At 36.0% G+C, this 22,569-nt stretch overlaps 1 protein-coding gene and 1 pseudogene across 3 annotated transcripts in view; one reads left to right on the top strand and one right to left on the bottom strand.

Moving 5' to 3' along the window:
- Nucleotides 1-22,569, top strand: part of Dennd2c (DENN domain containing 2C) — a 78,611-nt gene that overhangs the window by 12,060 nt on the left and 43,982 nt on the right. Inside the window, exon 2 of one of the 3 annotated variants that reach the window (XM_048814546.1) lies at nucleotides 16,162-16,278. The exons of the other annotated variants lie outside the window; for them this stretch is intronic. The gene's annotated coding sequence lies outside the window, so the exon portion shown is untranslated. The remainder of the gene's footprint in view (nucleotides 1-16,161; nucleotides 16,279-22,569) is intronic. 3 annotated transcript variants of the gene reach the window in all.
- On the bottom strand, nucleotides 523-4,281 carry LOC125620185 (annotated as a pseudogene).

The following is a 22,569-nucleotide window of genomic DNA, read 5'->3' as shown; positions in this document are numbered from 1 at the left end:
TATGAAATAAATGAATTTGAAAAGTTTACATGGAAACAGCAATGAGATTTCACTACATACCAGAATGGCTAATATTAAAAAGACTAACAATTCCAAGTGGTAGCAAGACTGAGGAGTAACTAGAATTGATATATTGCTGGTGAGAGTGTAAATTACTACAATTGTTCTGGAAAAACTCTTTGACAATGTCCACTAAAGTTAAAAATATACCTAGTCTGTACTCCAGCAGTTCTATTCCTAGGTAATACCCAACCTAAATGTTTATAACAGCTTTATTCACAATAGCCAAAATGTTGAAACAATCAACAAATATATCAATGGAAGAATGGGATAAATATTATCTTTTCTTTCTTTCTTTCTTTCTTTCTTTCTTTCTTTCTTTCTTTCTTTCTTTCTTTCTTTCTTTCTTCCTTCCTTTCTTCCTTTCTTCCTTTCTTCCTTTCTTTCTTTCTTTCTTTCTTTCTTTTTTTTTTGGTACTGGGGATTGAACCAGGGGTGTTTAACCACTGAGCCACATCCCCAGTCCTTTTATATATTTTATTTAGAAACAGTGTCTCACTGAGTTACTTAGGGCCCCAAGTTGCTGAGGCTGGCTTTGAACTGAAAAATCCTCCAAGCTGGTAGGATGACAGGCGTGTGCCACCATGCCAGGCTAAATATTAGTATTTTCATTAAATGGAATACTATAGAGCAATAAAAAGTAAAGTTGTTATTACATAGTAAAATGAATCAATCATAAAGATTTTATACAAAATGAGCTGTACACATACATATATACTATATTATTTTTGTTTAAGTAAAATTCAAGAACAGGAAAAAATAATTCTTGGATAGAAGATAGAATGGTGATTCCCTCCAGGGCTGTGTTTATTTTTATTTATTTATTTATTTTTAATTTTTTTAGTTGTAGATGGGCACAGTACCTTTATTTTATGTATTTATTTTTATGTGGTGCCGAGCATTAAACCCAGTGCCTCACACATGCTAGGCAAACATTTTACCACTGAGCTACAACCCCAGCCCCTGGAGGTATGTTTATTGATTGGGAAGGAGATGAAAGAACCTTTTGGGGTGCTATGTGATGGTTAAACAAGATTTTATATATACACTTAGTCTCTGAATTATACGTATTAGTGGACTTATTATATGCTTTATTAAGTTACATTAAAAAATTTACAGGCTTTAGGTTATCTTTGGTACATCTTAGATGTTTCTTAAATACTTATTACTAGTGTTCAATTTGCCAGGAATGCCTCTTCAGTAGGTGCCTTCTCATCTATCAATAGTCTCATTTAATAATAAACTACCTTGTAAACATATATGTGAATACGCTGTGAGTGGGCTTGTATTTTATTTTTGTGCAAATGTTTTTCTAATGGGACACAGAATATATAGTGAAAAGTACATAGACTGCTTTAAAATTCAACCATTTGAGTCTGCACCTCTGTTTCTAGTGTGCAAATGATGATGATCATACCTATTTGTGGCAGAGACTTTCTTTGTGGGGAGGGCTACTCTGATATCCATTCTTCTAAGTAACAGAGCCCAGGTTTTTTTAGCTGAGCACATTACAGGATAAAAGATTATACTTCCTGGCCTTGCTTCCATTTAGTCTATATGACTAAGCTCTGGTCAGTTAGCCATAAACACAGTGTTATAGGGGACTTCCAGGAAGGCTGAATAAATATAGCTGTCTTTTTTTCCTTTCTGCTTCCAGGAATGTGGATATAATAACTGATATTCTGTAGCTAGTGTGGACAGTGAAGAGTCTTGAACATAGAAGTCATGTGTTGAGGATAACATAACAGAAATATAGGAACCTGTATTGGTTAATCCACCTGCTGTTTTCACTTTCAATTACATGTACCCAAACCTAATCCTAAATGGTATACTACTCCAAAGAGTGCTATGAATATTCATTGAGATACTATGATTGAAATGACCGGCACATAGTATTTAATAAAGCTTAACTGCTGTTATTTCTGTTTTTATTCTCAGTGTGCTATGGATGAAGTGGGTATTGAGAATGTATTTGATAAATCTTTTAAAAAGTAATCTTTTTTTGAAGCAAGCATGATGCAAACAATCTGAGTTTGTTTTTTAAAATTAAAAAATATAGATAAACTAAAAGAAAACTCCACTACACTTCTATCATCTGGAGATCAGATAGCATTATAATAGCATTTTGGTATATGTCTATATTAACTACAGATTTTATGCATTTATGTATACAGATGTAAGAAGTCAAACAAACTCTGGCAAGCTTTATTAAAGAAAAGATTCATATGGTTTACTTTTCACCTGTCTGTTCTGACATGCTTATAATGATATTAGAATCGCTTGGTTCAATGACGCCAGTGTGTACACTCTAGTACTTTTTGCACAGTGAGCTCAATTCAATATTATTGTCACTGCAGTGATGGCTGGACATCTGTTTTGGCCATCATGGCACAGTACTCTGTTTCAGATTTGCTCAAAGCTGGTCAGTTGTTGGTGAAGATGACCAGTTTCACTTTGCCTTGTCTGATCATCTGCAGAGTCCCCTTGTACTACCCCAGCAGGAGCCTAGAGTTAATCAAATCCAGTGACTTTTTCATTATCTTTGCCGCCACCGTCTTTCTGCCTTGTGTAAGGGACAGCCCTCAATCTAGAACATACAGAGGAAGTTTAGGATCCAGATTTTCAAATGGCAACCTGCAGGACTTAACCTGGTTGCCTAAACTTCGGCCTGGTGGAGCCCACTCAACAAAGAGCCCATATAGATTTTTAAATCACCTTATACTACTCAGTCTTTGTAACGTTCTTCTTTTACTTAAGAGAACTTGAGCATGTTATAACTTTCTAATATTTCAGTGTATGGATTTACAATGGTATATTTAAATTCCTGTTTAGAAGTTTATTTTCAATTTTATAATATTCTGAATCTATTCTTGTACATACATCTTTGTGAATTTGATTATTTCCTTAGAATAAGTTATTAGAAGTGGTATTTCTGCATTATTATATATTAATATAAAAATAATTTATTAGGGTTTATTTACTATAGAAAAACAAATACAGTTTTTAAAGTCTTATTATTTCTCCATCCAGCTAGATCATTTTATAACACTGAAAAACAAGAAAAAATATATAACCTTGGTAAAAATTTTCAACCATTATAAAAAGTCATAAAATGGGAGATAGAAAACTTAGTCCCCTAACAATAGATCCTTTTCACTGGTACCATATTGTTGACAATTTCTTTTGTAGCCACTCACCATAAATCAGTAAGTGGGCCTCTAAAATTCAATCTTATAAAAACATTGAGTCATATTGTTATAAGGATAATGAAAAATGGTATTTTTAAAATATGGTGTAAAAATAAGATATAAAAGATAAAAATATAACCCTAATTCCATTACCACCTACATTTGAAAAAAAAATTTAATAAAAATAAGATAAAAAGTACCAATGTGAAGATAATAAAACAGCATAACTGACCATAGCATAACTGAGAAGGTCCAGATGATCACAAGATGACCATTTCCTATGTATTCCTTTCCTCTGCTTTGAGGAAAATGAGAACTAGCCCACACCAACTTCTTTGAGAAGAGGGACTGGAGCGAGGATAGGAGTCAGTGTGTAAAGTCCAAGATCATGTTATGGCAATGAGTGTGTGTGCATGGGGGGGGGGGTAAGAATATAGATGCATGTATATGCTTTTTTAAAAGTCTATAGAAAAGGGAATCATATTAAAGAAAAAGTTTTCCCTCCTTTTCTTTTTTTTTTAATTGATTCTGGGATTGAACCCAAGTGTGCCTTACCCCTGAGCTATACCCCCAGCTCTTTTTAGTTTTTCTTTTGAGACAGGGTCTCATTAAGTTATCCAGGATGGCCTCAAATTTGGTATCCTTCTGCCTTCGCCTCCTAGATGCTGGAATTACGGGCATGCACCACTATGCCTGGCTTTCCCCCCACTTCTGTTTTACACACCTTTGCGTATCTGCACACAGATCTCAACCTTATCTTTTTTAATAATCATAGACTGGTACAGAGTATTGTCAGTACTCTGTGTTAGGGTACGCCTCCTAGAAGGAAGCTATTCTTACCCTGCTCTGCCTCTGATAACCTATACTGTGGCATCTAATGAGATTTTCCTCCCCGCTCACACTCCAACACCCTACTCTGGGCTGCTCCTGTTGGGGGTGGGGACCTCATCTCCTCTCTCTGGGCCTTGACAGCTCATAAGGGAAACCCTCCTCCACACAGGCTCTCCCTACCGTCTTCCTTAGCATCAGGCATGGTTTAGAAAGAGGAAGAGTTGTTTTTCATTTTTTATTTTATTTTGGTGGGTGGGTACCAGGGATTGAACTCAGGGGCACTCAACCAGCCACACCAACCTGTTGAGAGTCACAGTTTAGTCGGAATGATGCCTGGCATTTTGCTAGAGGGAATGGTTGAAAGGTGACCCTGCTCTGGGAATAGGGCGGCTCCTGCTGCCTTGGGCGCCCGCTACTTTGGAATTCCCTTGGCTTGCGCAGCCCTGTGGAGGGAGTGTATTCCCGGGAAGTGTGTGTAGATTGCCAGTGAGAGTTCAGGAATAAAGAGTTGCTGTTTGAACCTACAAGGCTTTGTGGCGGTTCGGTTATTTTGTGCCCAGACAGGGGAACCAACCCATTTTTGTATTTTATTTAGAGACAGGGTCTCACTGAATCACTAATTGCTGAGGCTGGCTTTGAACTGGAGATCCTCCTGCCTCAGCCTCCTGAGCAGCTGAGAATACAAAAGTCTCCCTGTATTTTAAATGGTACTTTGTGGACTGAAACGTGTTTAATAACCATATGAATGCAGTTTTAGTAGTGTTCTTTTTATATTGTCAAGTGAAATGAAATACACAAAGAATGTATATTTGGGAATGTGATTTGAAAATTTGAAAATTTCATCTTCTAGATTTTTTAGTTGTAGAATGAGAAAGTTACATTTTACACTCAATATGAACTTATGTTTTTATGAGAGCTGTTGTGCCCATAGTTTCAGCTCCTTGAAAATTGTATATACCTATAAATGAAAAAAGTAGGCTATAATTATAAATATACTATAATTGTGATGATATAAAAATATGCTCATGAAAACGACATGGAGGAAATATACCAAAGTATACCAGTGATTATGCTAGAGGTGGTAGACAGGCATTTTTTCCTATTTTCTCTATTTCAAAATTTCTAAAAATAAAAGTAGTATTACTTTATGACTTTTGGAAGTTTTTAAAAGAGTAAAGCTTTTTTCTAGTGTCTGGGAAGACTTTCCCAACCTTGAACACTTTTTAGGAATTAAGGATTTTTCTGCCTTTTATTTTCCAGTGGCTTTCTTAGAAAAACCTAGTTGAATATGAATTTGTGATTTAGAAACTAGATTAGGTGAAAATTGAAATAATTTGTATAAGTGAAAAGTTTTAGTTTGGGACAATTATTACTTACCTTAGAGAAAGTTTTTTAAAAATAATAATTAGATCAATTTTTTTCCTATCATTGAATTAATATAATGAAATTTTAAGCTTGTTTTATTCATGTTAGTTTTATATGTAATATTCCATATTGTGACAGTTTGAAAAACTTCCCCTTCTATTCAGAATTTTCATTTGACTGTTTCACCTAAGTTATTTTTAAGACCTAGCTATGAGCTAATTGAGTTGAGCGTGTGATACCAGTCCCTGTGTCCCTCAAACTCCCATACGTCTGGGGATCCCCACTAAACACTCTGGTTGGTTTCCTTGAGGTAGTCCCTTGGCTTCAGGTGGGCAGGACCTATCTTGCCTTTTCCCCTTAGGAGGCAAGAAAACACCTCCCCCACCCACACCTAGTTTCTTTAAATAAGTCCTCTCTATTGTCCCTTATAATCCTCACAATTAACTAATACCAATTCTTGTCTTTATAGCCTCGAGAAGGGTAATGAACTGATGTCAGCAAAGCCGGTTTTTGGCCACCCCACTTTGAACACTTGCACAGCTCTTAGATGTGGAGTATTTGATGCCTGTTGTTTTGATTTTTGGCCTTTGAGGACCCTACCAAAACTCAAGAGAAGACAGGAAAAGTTGCATTTGACATCCTGTTATATTGGCTGATATTATTGTTATGTCTACCCATGAACAAGTAATACATACTGGTTAAGTAAACAGCCTTGGAGTAAAGCTGTTTCTTACCCAGTTCAGCCTCAGCTTCCTTGTTCACAGTATAATAAAATTATCTACTATTTAAGGTCATAATAACTACCTGTCAAGGTTGTCAAGAGAATTACATGCAGTAATGAAAGTAGGTGCTTAGCATAATGCCTGGCACATTTAAGATGAAACAAATAATAATTATTATCATTTAATATCATTAATATACAAACATCTCTACTGTTCCTCCTGGCTTTTTGTTTGTTTTTTGTACAAGGGATTGAACCCAGGGGTGCTTAACCACTGAACCATGTACCCAGTCCTTGTTTTTTTTTTTTTTTTTGAGACAAGTTCTCACTAAGTTGCTTAGGGCCTTGCTAAATTGCTGAGACTGGCCTTGAATTTGCAATGTTTCCTCAGCCTTCTGAGCTGCTGAAATTGCAGGTGTGTGTCACTGTGCCTGGCTAATCCATCTGGTATTGGAATATCTTATGCTGTACCTGTGATCTCCCAAGGGTGCACAGGATGGTACATTAGGGTGTGAAAAAAAGAATTGCTGTTTAAATTAATTTGCATCTGAAAATGAATTAAGCATTACTGAATTTTTAATATTCAGATTTACCTTGGTGCTTTCACCCTGAGTCATACTCATAAGAAGTAAATCTCAAGGGAAGAGCGGGCATTTCCCAGTAAAAAGGAGTTGACAGTGATATCATCCTCACCTGTTTATTCACTTTTAGCCTATTGCAACATAGAGCCATCTGTATGTGTCCAGTTGGGTAGGGGGATTCATACCTACTGACACCGACCCCCACCCCTTGCCAATACTGGGTACTGGGTATTTAACCCAGCAATGCTTTAACATTGAACTACATTCTCAGCCCTTTTTATTTAATTTTGAGATAGGTTTTCAAAAAACCGGTAAAATAACCAGGTACCCAATTATAGTTGATAAACATTACAGAAGATATAATTTACCAGTCAAATGTAGCAACTTACTTAACTTAAGGTGAATAGAATTGACAAATGAGTATTTTGATTCAGTCGGTGAAGTTCTTTTATTTTCTTTTGGTGCCAGAGACTGAACCCAGGGCCTTGTGCGTGCCCGGCAAGCGCTCTACCACTGAGCTGCACCCGGCCCCTCAGTGAAGTTCTTTCACTGGCTCTATGTATTCTGGTTCTATGTAGTTTACTTACTGTGGTTTCTTGTGTTAGTTTTTAGGGATGCCATAAACAAAGTACCATAGGCTGGGTGGCTTCAACAATAGAAATTGATATTCTGACAACAAGTCCAAGTTTAAGGTGTTGGTGGGGAATTCTTTGTATACTTGAGGCCTGGGTTCAATCCCCAGCACTAGGGGGGCGGGAAATCTCTGACTTTCCTGATTGTATGTGTATATGACCTTTGAGAGTCATCTAATCTTGTTCAGCCTCAGTTCCTCTTCTAGAAAATGGAGATGCCTTCTGTAAGTATTGTTGGGAGGCTCAAATGAGGTCATGCATATAATGCCTGGCAAATAGTAAATATACAAAAACATTTTTATTATTGTGATGCTAAATATTTAAATAAGTATGTTAGCATTATTAATTTTATACCTAAAATATTTCAGATGTTTTTCAATTCTATAAATGAGGCAACTTTAGAGATACTTAAAGTAATAGATATCACAGAATTTTCATGAAACTCTTTTTAAATATTCCTGTAATTCAGGATGTTGTTAATTTGATCAACAAGTATTTACTGAGGGATTGCTATACTGTTCATACTCTTCTGGGTGCTGGGAATATAATAGGTAAAATAGACATGGAGAGGGGGCAAAAAAGTAAACAAATATAGTCATAGAATTTCAGATAATAAAAAGTCTTGTGGAGGGCTGGGGTTGTGGCTCAGTGGTAGAGTGTTTGCCTCACATGCATGAGGCCCTGAGTTCGATTCCCCGCACCACACAAAAAAAATAGACAATAAAAATAAAGATTGTGTCCATCTACAACTTAAAAAAATAAAAAGACTCTTATGGAGACAGACTTTAAAAATCATGTTGGGAAAGGATTCTTTGTTTGTTTGTTTGTTTATATTTTTGGTACCCGGGATTGAACTCAGGGGCACTCGACCACTGAGCCTCATCCCCAGCCCTATTTTATATTTTATTTAGAGACAGGGCCTCACCGAGGTGCTTAGCACCTCTCCTATGCTGAAGCTGGCTTTGAATTCGCCATTCTCCTGTTTTAGCCTCCGAGCTGCTGGGATTACAGGCGTGAGCCACCGAGCCCGCTTTATTTATTTTTGATCCTGGGGATTGAACCCAACGGTGCTTTACCATTGAGCTAAGTCCTCAGCCCTTTTTATTTTTTATTTTGAGATAGGGTCTAAGTTGCTTAGGACCTCCCTAAATTGCTGAGGCTGGTATATGAACTCACAATTCTCATGCCTCAGCCTTCCAAGCCACTGGGATTACAGGCATGCGTCACCACGGCTGGCAAGGAGATTTAGGTTAGACAGGATAGATAGGAAAGGTGAAAATTGAGTAAAATTGAAGTCAGAAAAGGAGACATGATGGTAGCTTAGATTAGTATGTTACCAGTGAAGATAAAAAAATATTCAGCTTGAGAGTTTTATTTGTTTTGGAACTGGGAATGGAATACAGGGTGACTAAACCACTGAGCCACATCCCCAGCCCTTTTTAAAAATTTTTATGTTGAGATACTGTCTCACTGTTGCTTAAAGCCTCGCTAAATTGCTGAGGGTGGCTTTGAACTCACTATACTCCTGCCTCAGCTCCCCGAGCCGCAGGGATTACAGGCATGCTCCATGCCCAGCCAAGAGTTATATTTTAAAGGTAGAGCCCCCAGGTATTAATTACCATTGGTTAGTTTTGGGGATAAGTCCTGGGGGGTCACATGGCTGTGGCTATAAAACCTCCAGTAGTACTTGTTAAAGTAAGTGCGCAGCAAAGGAGGAGGATTGTGGTCACTTGGAAAGTTTTGTGAGTAATGTGGACAGCCAACTATGTAACATAGTAACAAAGTTAGCATTATTGTAAGTCCTTGGCATGTGCCTCCAACTTCTAAATATAATTTGCATGATATCAACTATCATTTTTTATTCTTTCTTTTAAAAAATTCAAAAAAATCCCATGACATGTCACAACAGGATTGATAGATCTGTGAAAGATTTATTTTTGAAGAATCTTTCATGTTTCTTGCTTTGCAATTAGGCACAATAACTGCTGGAGAAATTTATATTGTATATTACGAGTATTAGGATTTTTAAATTTTTCTTTGCTATTTTGGGAACCATTTTTACTTACTTAATAAGGCTGTTTCCTCTGATAGTAGTGAGATAAAAGGCTGATATCCTGTATGTGCTTGCTTTGAAGATTTGTTATTCAAGGAACAGTCAACAAGATGATTAAGGTCGAAAAGTAGAAACCAGTTTGACACTTGTTTTTTTTCTCCATTGGTTTGGTCCTTTCTCATTTGCCTTAAAATATTTTTAGTTAAAGTCAATTAAGTATTTCCTGGAAAAATTTTTCCTATAGCTTTTATTAAAAATTTTGCCCATAGGCTTTACAACTTAAATAATATATTAATATTTTAATATAAATATACTTAATAGAAAATTCAGAGAAGCAAACAATTGAAATTCCCACATTCTTTTTTTTTGTATTGGAGGTTGAACCCAGGGATGCCACTGAGCCACATCCCCAGCCTTTTTTATGTTTTTTGATTTAGAGACAGGGTCTCGTTAAGTTGCTTAGGGCTTTGCTGAGTTGATGAGGCTGGCCACAAACTTGTGATCCTCCTGCCTCAGCCTCTGAACCACTGGGATTACAGATATGTGCCACCACATCCGGCTTCACACCCATACTTGAGCAGATTTTATTATGTTTACTTTTTCTCTGAGACATAACTTACTTCTGCTATAACTAGTACAGGAGTGACATTCTGAGGTTTAGGTTTACTTCAGTCTTCTCAGATAGCATTGAAGAGTTTACTCAATTCTGACAAATTATGCTAACCCCCTTTCAGTCTCATCCTTGAAGTTTTCTCTTTTTCTAAGTATCCCCAGTAAGAATGACTCCAGAATCATTAAGATTCTTTTATTTCTCTTTCCACTTTTTTTTTTTTTTTGTAGCAGGAATTGAACCCAGGGGCACTTAACCACTGAGCCACATCCCTAGCCGTGTATGTGTGTGTGTGTATGTGTGTGTGTGTGTGTGTGTAATTTTATTTAGAGACAGGATCTCACTAAGTTACTTAGGGCCTCGCTAAGTTGCAGTGGCTGGCTTTGAACTCATGATCTTCCTGCTTAGCCTCCTGAGTTTCTGGCTTCTTTCCTCATTTTTTATTGGTGCATTATAGTTGTACATAATGAGAGATTTGCTGTCACATATTTGTACATGCACACAATATAACGATATAATTTGGTCAGTATTACTCCCAGCACTTCCCCTCTCCCTTCACTCCTTCTATCCTCCAGGTTCTTTCCTCTACTGATCTCCCTTTGATTTTCATGGTACACACACACGCACACACACACACACACACACACACACCTTTCTTTTCAGAGTCTTAAGGCTTGAGGTCATGGCAAAGGTGTACAGAAGTATTTGTTTTAAGGGTATTTGAAAGGTATTGCAATATACTAACAGATATAATAGAATTATGCAGATTCAAGGGAAAGGGCTAAGGATGGTTTCACAGAAACACTTTCGACTGGTCTTATGGTACATTCAGAGAGAAATTAATAGTTGCTTGTCATTTATTCAGTAGTTTTTATATTCTAGAAACTACCTTAAATACTGTATTTATATCTCATATTTAAATCTGAAAACCAACTTTTAAAATAAATTTCTGTGTCTGATATGACAGATATTGGGATGCTAAGACTTAATCTCTTTATATCTCATTTCCTCAACTGTTTTTAGTAGAATCTAGCTCATGGAACTGTTATAAGAATAAGATGAGTTAATATTGATAAAGTGGGAATTATGTCTGCCTAATAGTAAGTGCTGCATAGTATTATCTATAGTATAATCATTATTATTATTCTACAGATAAGGAATCAGGCTTAGAATAATTAAGTAATTTGACTAAGTTTCATATCCAAGCATCAAATTTGCTGGTATTTGAATTCTGTGTGATTCCAGTGTTCTATCTCTGGACTGCTAGAAATTGCAAATTATTTGGTAATATTGAAATATATGTAGAAGGTCAGCAAGGCAAATGGCAGGAGTCAAAGCTGGAATCAGAAGATGAAAGACTTTAAAAATATATATTTTTTAGTTGTAAATGGACACAATACTTTTATTTTATTTATTCTTACGTGGTGCTGAGGATTGAACCCAGTACCTCACATGTACAAGGCAAGTGCTTCACCACTGAGCTCCAGCCCCAGCCCTGACTTTTTTTTTAATTGTAGATGAACACAATACCTTTATTTTATTGATTTTTTTTTATGTGGTGATGAAGATTGAACCCAGTGCCTCACACATGCTAGGCAAGCACTCTACCACTGAGCTATAATCCCAGCCCCAGAAGATGAAAGACTCTTATGTCATCTTAAGGAATTTGGACTTTATCTTATCTCTTGTATACCATGAAATATTTGCATATTTGATTTTATCTTTTAAACCAGAAACCATTTTAAAAAGTAGTAAAACTCTGATCATATTTTGTGTATGCACTATAAAAATACAGGTGAATTTTGTTGTTGTTGTTGTTGTTTTTATTTTTTGTGATGTTAGAGTAGAGGTCAAACCCAGGATCTTACACCTGCTAGTCAAGTGCTACACTGCTGAGCTATACCTTCCTGCCCCCATGACATTTTTAAAAGATTTAAAAGTCTGTGTGGTTTTTCTTTTCTCAGTTTTTTTTTCATTAGTATTTGTACATTTGCTTGTTTTACCAGTATGTTAATATTGATTTGCATCCTAAATAGTAGTGTCAAATGATTAAGATAAATTTGTGTAGAAAAAACTTAATACATTCATCTCTTCATGTCCATGGGATTTGTTCCACGGCCCCTTGTGGATACCAAAATATGTAGATGCTCAGCTCCCTTATACGAAATAGTATCATATTTGCATATAACCTATAGACATCCTTGTATATGCTTTAAATCATCTGTAGATTACTTATAGTTTCTAATACAGTGTAACTGCTGTGCACATAGTTGTCATATTTTGTTGTTTAGGAAATGATGACAAGAAAACAGTCCCTGCATGTTCAGGACAGATGATTTTCAATCTTCATTTAGTTAAATCCACAAATGCAAAACTTCCAGATGCAGAGAACTAACTATATTGAGGAAATTATGTCCATTGGATTGATTTTTTTCTGCAAACTGGTAATAGTATAATGTTTTGACAGCAAAAACTTGGTCAAGTTCTTGAAAGTCTGCGGTCCCTTGGCAGTATATTTTGTTAACCACCTCTGCAGATTATGGAGCACTAACATCATCGTAATGGGGATAGAAGTGAAAAGACATCCAGGAAGTTAAATTGATCAGAATATGTACTGATATCCATATATGGGTAATATTTAAATAAACTTGATAATAATGTCATAACCATTAATAACCACTTACTTTGTACAAAACACTTTACATATTGTTTCATTTATCCTCCTAATAATTCCACTGGTGAGTCATGTTACATTATTATAAATGAGGATTTTAAGGCTTTGGAGAGGTTGAGTACAAAGCCATATGGCTAAGTGAGATCCAGAAGATTTAAATTCAGGTGTCTAGCTCCAAAGCCTGTACTATATATCATGATACCTCCCTTATAAACTCAATACCATTGTCTCTGCCTAAGTTTTATAGTGTACCTGTTTCTGTGGTTGGTCTCACTAACTGCTGAGTTGAGTGATTCTGTTCCTCTAGGAACAGATTTCTTACATTCAGAGAATCTTCTTGTCTCTTTCCCACTCTCTTAAAAAAAAAAAAAAAAAAAAAACTTAAAAAAGATTTTTAGTAAGGAGTCCAAACATAAAAGGAGCATATTTTCTCCTCAGAATCTTTGTATTGTCAACCTAATAATAGCAATTAGTAAGTAACGAATTGAATTATAGTAATAAACACCAAAACTTTAATAAAAACCCAAAGGCTATTTGTCATTACAATATCTGGATGCATTATACTCTTCTCTTAACAGCATTGCTTATTGTGATAATTTATGGGGTTTTTGTTTGTTTTTAGTTTTTGTAGTGCTGCAGACTGAATCCAGGGCCTCGTGGGCTCTGGGTAAGCACTGTCCTATTGAGCTACATCCCCAAACCCAATTTATGTTTTTGTATACTTTCCAAGAACTTATTTTGTTCTATGTTGATATGTAAAATTTACCTTTAGGTTTCCAAACAACTTGAGTACAGGTGTTGGATCTAGCAACAGACTATTATTTTCTTTAAGGATTGGTGTCCTACTATCTATTCTCTAACCTTCTTGCTTAGCACTGAAGTGAACTTTAATGTTTCTAGAACAGAGACTTCCCAGATTTTTTTGAACACACCTCAAAATAAACACATTTTCAATGGAATGGATGCACACACACCTGAAACCAATATTCCTGGGCTTATACTTATTACTCTTACTCACATGCAGCATACTCCACTTTTTTTGTTCTACACTATTTCATTTCATTGAAAACATTTTAAAAACTTTCAGTTAGAATATAGAAAGATTTGAAAGACTTTTGCTCCCATAGTAACAAAAACATAGACAAAATAAAAATAATATATTTCTCTGGAGCCAGTGAATAGCAGTGGACACAATTCCAAAGTAAAATGAGCCCCTCAAAAGCGGGCAGAGAGCCACAAAAACTCTTATACCTGGAGACTTATACATGGTCTGGATACAAATAGCCCTGACATATTCGGGAAGTTCAGTAAAGCCTTAATTAACAGTGTCAACTGTGGGAATCGGAATGTGGATTGAAATCTGGAAAAATTCTAAGTATAAAACCAACTGGCCCAAGAATTATCTTCTGAGTCACCCTTCTCTCAGTTTTTGCTAAGAAAGCAGCATTGCAGGAGGACATGAAGAGATTCCATAGACCCATGTGTTTGTGCAGTGGTGCCTCGTCAGAGTTGAATAGGGTCAATCATAAATATTTGAAACTGTAGCTGAGCTCTTTCCTGCTCAAACACTGACAAGATTTAAAAGCAGCCACTCAAGAGGTTAGAGATTTGACTAATTCCAGGAAAATTCCTTGTAATAAGTCCTGTCACCCAAACTTAGCTCCACTTGACTAAGGAGAAAGCTGAATGATCAGCCCTTCAATCTAATTGCCAGAGGAAAGGCTTGAAGTCTTAGGAATAAGTAAAACAAACAAACAAATGAAAAGTGCACCTTGTACTCTATTGGTCTTTTTTGGACAGTGTTAAGAATATAGTTTAAAATTACAAGACATTAGGGCTAGTAGTGTAGCTCTGTGGTAGAATGTGTGCCAAGCCTTGGATTCAATCCCTATCACCAAATAAAATAAAATCACAAGACAAAAGAAGAAACTGAAAAATGTGAACCATAAAAGAAGAGGAAATGGAGTCATTATAAGGAAACATGAAGTTAAACAACTAGGACTTTAAGATGATTATAAATATGTTAAATATCATCATTAATAAGTGAATAATCAAGATTTACAGACAAGAAAACTGAAATCCAGAAAGAAGAGGTGACTTTCTTAGGTCACACAGCTAATGAGTTGCAAGATTATGACTAAACTCTTGTTCCTCTGATTTTTAGGCCACTACTCTTTGGGGAACCGTGTAGCATATTGAGTGGAAAAAGCAAATGGAGTAGTCATATTCAGATCTGAATCCCAGCTCCACTAGCTATTGGGACCTTGAACTATTTGGGAAAGTCATTTATCTCCATCTTTCAGATGAAAAATGTGTCAAAAAGAGATTATTACCTACTTTATGTGGTTGAGGGAGGATTGTACTTTTTGTTAAAGTACCTTGCGTATTATAGAGAAGTTCTCTTCTCCTATGTCTACTGTATTATGCTGCCCTCCTCTTTTTTAATCAGTGGAGAATTTTTTGGAAGGGTCATTTTTCCCAGAGAAGGATATCTCATCTCTTTCCTGAAATCAGTCATCCTTATGACACCAAGAATAATTCTGTTTCCATTGGACTATGTTCCTTCTAGTAACTAAGTAGATTGGAATCCTTTTGGCAACTATTATTTGTTTCTCAAATGAACAATCATTTGGGCACTAAACATGAAACTGGTATTGTAGAAATAGGGATTTACACCTAATTTCCCTCTTTCCCAGGACAAAAAGAGCTGAAATCTCAGGGTAAAACTGCAATGAATAGCATACATAAGATTCCTTCGGGGCTGAATGTATTACTAAGAAAGAAATTTTTGATTATTCAGATGTTTAAGAATATAGTTTTGGTAGGATATAGCTCAGTGGTAGAGTTTGGGCTTAGCATGTGAGAAGCCCTAGGTTTAACCCCCAGCACCAAAAAAGAAAAGAAAAGAAAATGAAATAATATGGTTGTGTGACAATTTATTTTAGAAGTATTTTGGATTTCTTCATCAAAATCTGTTCAGAGGAAGCTAATACTGGTTCTATAGAATCTTTGCTTGAATATAGTGATTTTTGTTTAGAGTAATTAGCAAACTTTATTCAGCATACATTCACTTCTTTTTATGAAAGTTAGTCAAATTCTCTCCAAAGTGAAATTCACCATATTTGGATTTTGCTTATTGCAGTAATGCATTTATTAATACTGTTCAATTCAGTGATTCCCATTTTATTATTAAGGATACAGAAGACCAGTACTGATTACTTTGAGGTACAGTAACTTCAACAAAAGTGGCCATTTGGTTGGGCTGGGGATATAGTTCAGTTGGTAGAGTGCTTGCCTCGCATGCACAAGGCCACGGGCACCACCAAAAATAAACAAGAAAAAGAAAACTGGGCCATTTGTTTTTAAATTTGATACTGGCAATGTTTTCCCTTAGTTCTTCATATTCAAGAAATTAAATCCTATTGCTGTTTTTTTTTTTTGCCTAGGAAACAATCAGAGAACTCAATGGCTCTGACTCTGGCAGAGGAAGAACAAACCATAGTTACTGTCATTTTTAATACCAGCTTTGAAGTAAAAGAAAAACCTTGGGATTTTTAACCTGGGTAATAACATTTATCTTTGAGCTTAAGTATGTTCACCTATAAATATGTGCATAAAAATATATATTGAAGTTGTTATGAAGAGGAAAAGAGGCATATTAACTGAAACTGCTTTATAACTGACAATACTGTGCAAATTAAGCATGAAGTAAATAACATATTTTAAATATTTTTAAAAGTCAGAATGAAAGCCTCAGGCTTGTTGATGCCCGATAGTAACCCCAGTGGCTCGGGAGGCAGAGGCAGAAAGATTCCAAGTTCCAGAACAGCCCAGGCAATTTGGTGAGACTCTGTCTCAAAATAAAAATTTAAAAAAGGGTAGGGATAGAGCTCAGTGGTAGAGCATCCCTGGGTTCAACCCCCAGTATTGGGGGGGGGGGAATCAGGATGATTTTTCTCATTCATATTAAAAGTAAAAATTTCAAGACAATACTTATTTTATCCTTCATCATTTTTTTTCACTTTTGAAATTAGCACTTTTGTGATATAATTTCATACAATGAAGTGCATCATTTGAAGAGTATTGTCAATGAATTTTGGCAATTGTGTTTACTTACATAACTACCACTTCTACAGCTTATATTTCATCACCTTAGAAAGTTTCCTCATACTCTTTTGTAGTTAATTCTCACCTGCTGGCCCTGTGCAACTGGTCAAACTTTCTTTCATTAAATATGATTTAATGTCATCTAGAGTTTCATATAAGCTGGATCATGAAATATGCACTCTTTTGTTTCTCCATGTTTTTAAAACATATCCATGTTATCATGCATATATCATTAATTTATTCCTTTTTATTGCTGAGTAATATTCCATTGTATAAATATATCATGGTTTGTTTATGCATACATCTGTTGATGACCTTTGGGTTATTTCTAGTTTACAAATATGAATAAAGCTATGAATATTCATGTAAAGGTATTTATAAGAACATGTTTTCCTTTCATATATAATATTAATGAAATTGCTGTGTTATATGGCAGTCATGTTTACTTTTAAAAGAAACTACTGGGTGGATGTGGCATTGCAAGTCTGTAATCCCAGCTACTTGGGAGGCTGAGGCAGGAGGATCACAAGTTCAGGTCTACCTGGACAACTTAGTGAAACCCTGTATCAAAGAAAAAAATAATAAAAGGTCAGGAAAAGTAGCTTAATGGGAGAAGCACTTGTCTACCATGTGTGAGGACCTGGGTTTCATCCCTAGTCCTACAAAACAAAAAAAACCAAAACCAAAAACACCCTGACAAACTATTTTCTAAAGTAGTTGGGCTATGATTTAAGACAGCCGATTCATAATGGGAAGGGGAGCTTGGGAGGATTAGATGAACTCTAGATCAGGCAAAGGGGGAAAGGGGAGGGCGGGAGGGGAAGGGAGAGAGCACCGTGGTAGGAAAGATGGTGGAATGAGATGGACATCATTACCTTAGTACATGTATGAAGACATGAATGGTGTGACTCTACTTTGTGTACAACCAGAGACATGAAAAATTGTGCTCTTGATGAGTATTATGAATTATAATGCATTCTGCTGCATATATAACAAATTAAAATTAAAAAATGAAAAGAAAAATAAAGTAGTTGGGTACCATATTGCATCCAGTGATGTTTGAATTCCAGGTGCTTCAGTACTTTGTATTACCATTCTTTTAAGTTTTAGCCATTCTAGTGGGTGTGTAGTGATATCTCATGTTTTAATGTTAATTTATTTGGTGACTAATAATGGTGTGCATGTTTTTTTAAAAAAGATGATTTTTTAATGATGTAGAAGTTGTCATGGAATTCTATATCAAAGTGGACTTTGAAGATATTTACATTTTATCCTGATGTCAAATCACTTTGTGCTACACAGAGAAATGTTAATGGGATATGTAAAACTAGTCTTCTCTGCCTTCTTTTTCTTATTGATAAAGTTTTAAAGTAGCATACAACAGGGCTGGGGATGTGGCTCAAGCGGTAGCGCGCTCGCCTGGCATGCGTGCGGCCGGGGTTCGATCCTCAGCACCACGTACAAAGAAAGATGTTGTGTCTGCTGATAATTAAAAAATAAACATTAAAATTCCCAAAAAAAAAGAGAGAGAGAATCTTTGGGCTGGGGATGTGGCTCAAGTGGTAGCGCGCTCGCCTGGCATGTGTGCGGCCCGGGTTCGATCCTCAGCACCACATACAAACAAAGATGTTGTGTCCGCCGATAACTAAAAAATAAATATTAAAAAAAATAAATAAATAAAAAAATAAAGTAGCATACAACAGACTAACAAGTGTCTTTTTGGACTTTGGTAGGAACAGGTTTTAATTTGACAATTTGCTTTGTTTTATAACTTCTCATATTTTGGCAAACTAGGCTTTGACTGTAGGTGTAGTGTATTCAGAGAGCTCTCTAACCACCACTACCATGTACTTTTAAATAATTTCTTTCTTTCTTTCTGCCTTTTTTTTTTTTTTTGGTGGTGCTGGAGATTGAACCCAGGGCCTTATGCATGGGAGGTAAGCATTCATTCTACCAAATGAGCTGTATCCCCAGCCCTTAAAATAGTTTTATTATCCCCAAAAGAAATTTGAAAGCCTGGGCCCCATGGTAGTGACTGTCCAATTTGACATTCCTGTCAGCAGTGAATCATGGTTCTCATTTCTCCACCTGCTCATTAACACTTATCATTATCTTTCTGTCTTAGCCATCCTGGTAGGTATGGTGTTCATCTTTTCATGTGTTTTATCATGCTTATTGGCTACTCATAATTCTTTTGTAAAGTATCCCACTCACACCTTACTCATATTTTAATTGTGGTGTTTGACTTATGCAGTCATAATAATTAATACAATCTGGATTTAATATTAATATATCTGGATATATTAATATATTTCTAGATAAGTCATTGTCAAATATATGTCTACATATATATAGCTATATAGTAGCTATATATATGTATACATTATATATATATATACACAAAATATTTTCTCCCAGTCTTTGACTTTCCATTTCATTTTTAAACCAACATCTTTAGATGCAAAATGGGTTTTAATTTTGATGAAGTACAGTTTATCAATTATTTTTTCTTTATGATCAGACATGTTTTATTTTATAGCTGGGTGTGGTGGCACAGTGTTGCAGGAGGCTGAGGTAGGAGGATTGCAAGTTCAAGGCCAGCCTCATCAAATTAGCAAGGCCCTAAGCAACTTAGTGAGACACTGTCTCAAAATAAAATATAAAAAGGGCTGGGGGGTGTGGCTCCCTGGTTAAGCGCCCCTGGATTCAATCGCTGGTACCAGTTTGTGTGTGTGTGTCCCCAATACCAGAAGTCTTTTTCTTCCTCAAAGTAATAAAGATTTTTTTTCCTATTTTTTCTCCCAGAAAATCTGTAGTTTTAGTTCTTAATATTTAGGATTATGATCTACATTAAGTTAATTTTTGTAAATGGTGTGGGTAATGGTGGACTTCATTTTTTTCATATGGATATCCATTTGTTCCAGTGCCATATTGAAAAGATTATTCTTTTCCCAGCTTTGTAGGAATCAGTTGACTGTATAGCTGTGGGTCTGTTTCTGAACTCAGTGCTCTTCTACTGATCCATTTGTCTATTCTATCACAAAAATATGTTGTGATTACTGTAGCTTTATGTGTTGTAGTCAGGTAGTATATGCCCTCTAACTTTATTCTTTTTGAAGAATCCTTTATATTTTCATTTAAATTTTAAAATCAACTTATTAATTTCTACAATAAAGCCTGCTGTGATTTTCATTGGGATTATGTTGCATCTATAGATCAATTTTGAGAGAATTTGATATCTTTTTTTTTTTTTAGTATTTATTTTTCAGTTTTCGGTGGACACAACATCTTTACTTTCATTTTTATGTGGTGCTGAGGATCGAACCCAGTGCCCCACGCATGCCAGGCGAGCAAGTTACCGCTTGAGCCACATTCCCATCCCAGAATTTGATATCTTAACAGAATGAAATCTTCTAGTTCATTTATGTACAATATCTCTCTGTTTAGTTATTCTTTGATTTTTTTTTCTCAGCATTCATTGTACAGATCTTTACTCCTAAATATTTCATGGTTTTTATGCTACATGTTATTTCAGATTTTGTATTCTAATTATTCTTAGTGTGTAGAAGTACATTTAAATCTTGTATGTTAACTATGTAACCTGAGAACTTGCTAAATTCTCTTATGGAGTCTGGTAGTTTGTAATTGCTGGTGTTTCTACATGTCCAATCATTGTTTGCAAAAAAGGAAAGTTTTACTTCTTTTCTGATCCTTAATTTCCCTTGCCATATTGCATTGCATTGTCTTATATAATGTTAAAAAAAATAGTGAGGCTGAGGATGTAACTCAGTGGTAAAGTGCTTGCCTCGTATGTGTGAGGCACTGGGTTCAGTCCTCAACACCACATAAAAATAAATAAAGATACCATGTATTCATCTACAATGAAATAAATATTTAAAAATAAATATTTAAAAAAAATAGTGAGAGAAGATGTCCTTGTGATGTCCTTGTCTTCTTTCCCGTTTTTAAATGAAATCACGTAATATATTAGCAGTGGTTTCTTAAACATCCTTTGTCAGACAGTGGAAATTCTCTTCTATTTCTAATTTGCTCTAGAGGTTTTTCTATCCTCCCCCCCCCATCACAAATGAGTATGATTTTTTTCAAATCCTTTTTCTGCATCCACTAAGATAATCATGTAGGGTTTGTTTGGTTTTGGCACTGGGGATTTAACCCAGGGATGCTTTACCACTGAGCCACATCCCTAGCCCTTTTAACTTTTTATTTTTGAGACAGGGTCTCACTAAATTTCTTAGGGCCTCACTAAATTGCTGAGGCTGGTCTCAAACTTACAATATTTCTCCTCAACCTCCCAAGTCACTGGGATTACAGGCAGGCAGGTACCACCGCTCCCAGTTTAAAAGAGAATTAAACCATTGACTTTTTTTTTTTAATTCAGTTATTTTTAGATGGAATGATGGCACTCAAATTTCCTTGTAGGCTATATATAGAAGAATATAATATTGAAAACAATAGTAGATTTTATGCAGGATTGGCACTGGGAGTTTCTGTTTACAGTGAAATTTGTTGAGGCAATAGAGCATGCACCAGGGCCATGGAGCCTCAATTCATGCATGGTTCTACCTCCTGTCACTTCCTCTTTGTGGGTTATCCGCTACCTTCTCCAGCCTCCTGGCAAACCTGTACTTACCTGATTTCGCCTTCTCTGTCTCCAACCTGCAGTCACTGTACCATGCAGCCTGGGGTAGGAGGGTTGAAGTTGGTCACACATGCCCCTTAATGTCTCAGGTAGGGCATGACAGTGTCTATCTGGCCCCATGATGGCAGCACCAAGGTGTATCCTGGGGTCAACCAGGTGGGGACTTTGGCTTTACAGAGGCAAACCTCTCATCCATCCCTTTTCTAGACATCCAGACACTGAGCGTGACTTGGGCAGAGGTTCACAGATCTTGGAGGGCTTTTGTTCATCATAGGTTGGAGCAGCAGGTCCATGGGATGGGGAGACAGACACCTGATTGAACTTCCTTGGACTCTGCCCCAGCCAGCACAATGACATATTGATTTGGCAGCTGGCAGAAGGGGGACTTCAGTAGCCATTAGACCCAGCATAGGGCTGGGCTCCCATGTTCATATAAAGAATTGCTCTCACCCCATAATTATCCTGAGGCCTGGGAACCTTCTCTTGGTTGGCTCCATGCCTGGGGATACTTTGTCTCTCTGTGAATATGGCTTTTGTTTGTTTCATCTGGCAACTGGAGGCAATCATCAGGACAAGCCAAATATTAATTACTTACTTTCACTGATTCTTCATACAAGTTAAATGCACTGATAGTTGCATTTAAAATGGGCATTGTGATATATATACATATATATATATATATATAAATTGTAAAGTTCAGGCTAATAATATTTTTTTACAACATTAAATATCAAATAAAATATACACAATAAGTTGAAAGAGAGGTTGCAGAAGGAGAAAAAAAAAAAAGAAAGAAAAAATAGAGACACTTTCCCTGCCTTTTCAAAAGAAGCCTCACACTAGTAATTTGCACTTGGACCTGTGAATTGTCACTGTCCTAAGTGCAGGTCTGCTATTGACAGTTTCTCACAACTTTTGTTTGACTGAAAAAACTGATGAAAATTTATAAAAAGTGTGTTTATTTTACCTTCATTTTGAAGAATATGTTTAGAATTCTAGATTCAATGGTTTTCCATCAGCACCTTAAAATGTTTACTTAGTTATCTGGCTTACTTTGTTTTCCTTATGGGAAATTATGTGAGTGTGT

Source organism: Marmota marmota, unplaced genomic scaffold (genome assembly GCF_001458135.2).
Source record: "Marmota marmota marmota unplaced genomic scaffold, marMar, whole genome shotgun sequence".
Taxonomy (NCBI): Eukaryota; Metazoa; Chordata; class Mammalia; order Rodentia; family Sciuridae; genus Marmota; species Marmota marmota.
Note: the sequence above shows the minus strand (reverse complement) of the source record. Positions and strands in the feature narration are given on the sequence as shown.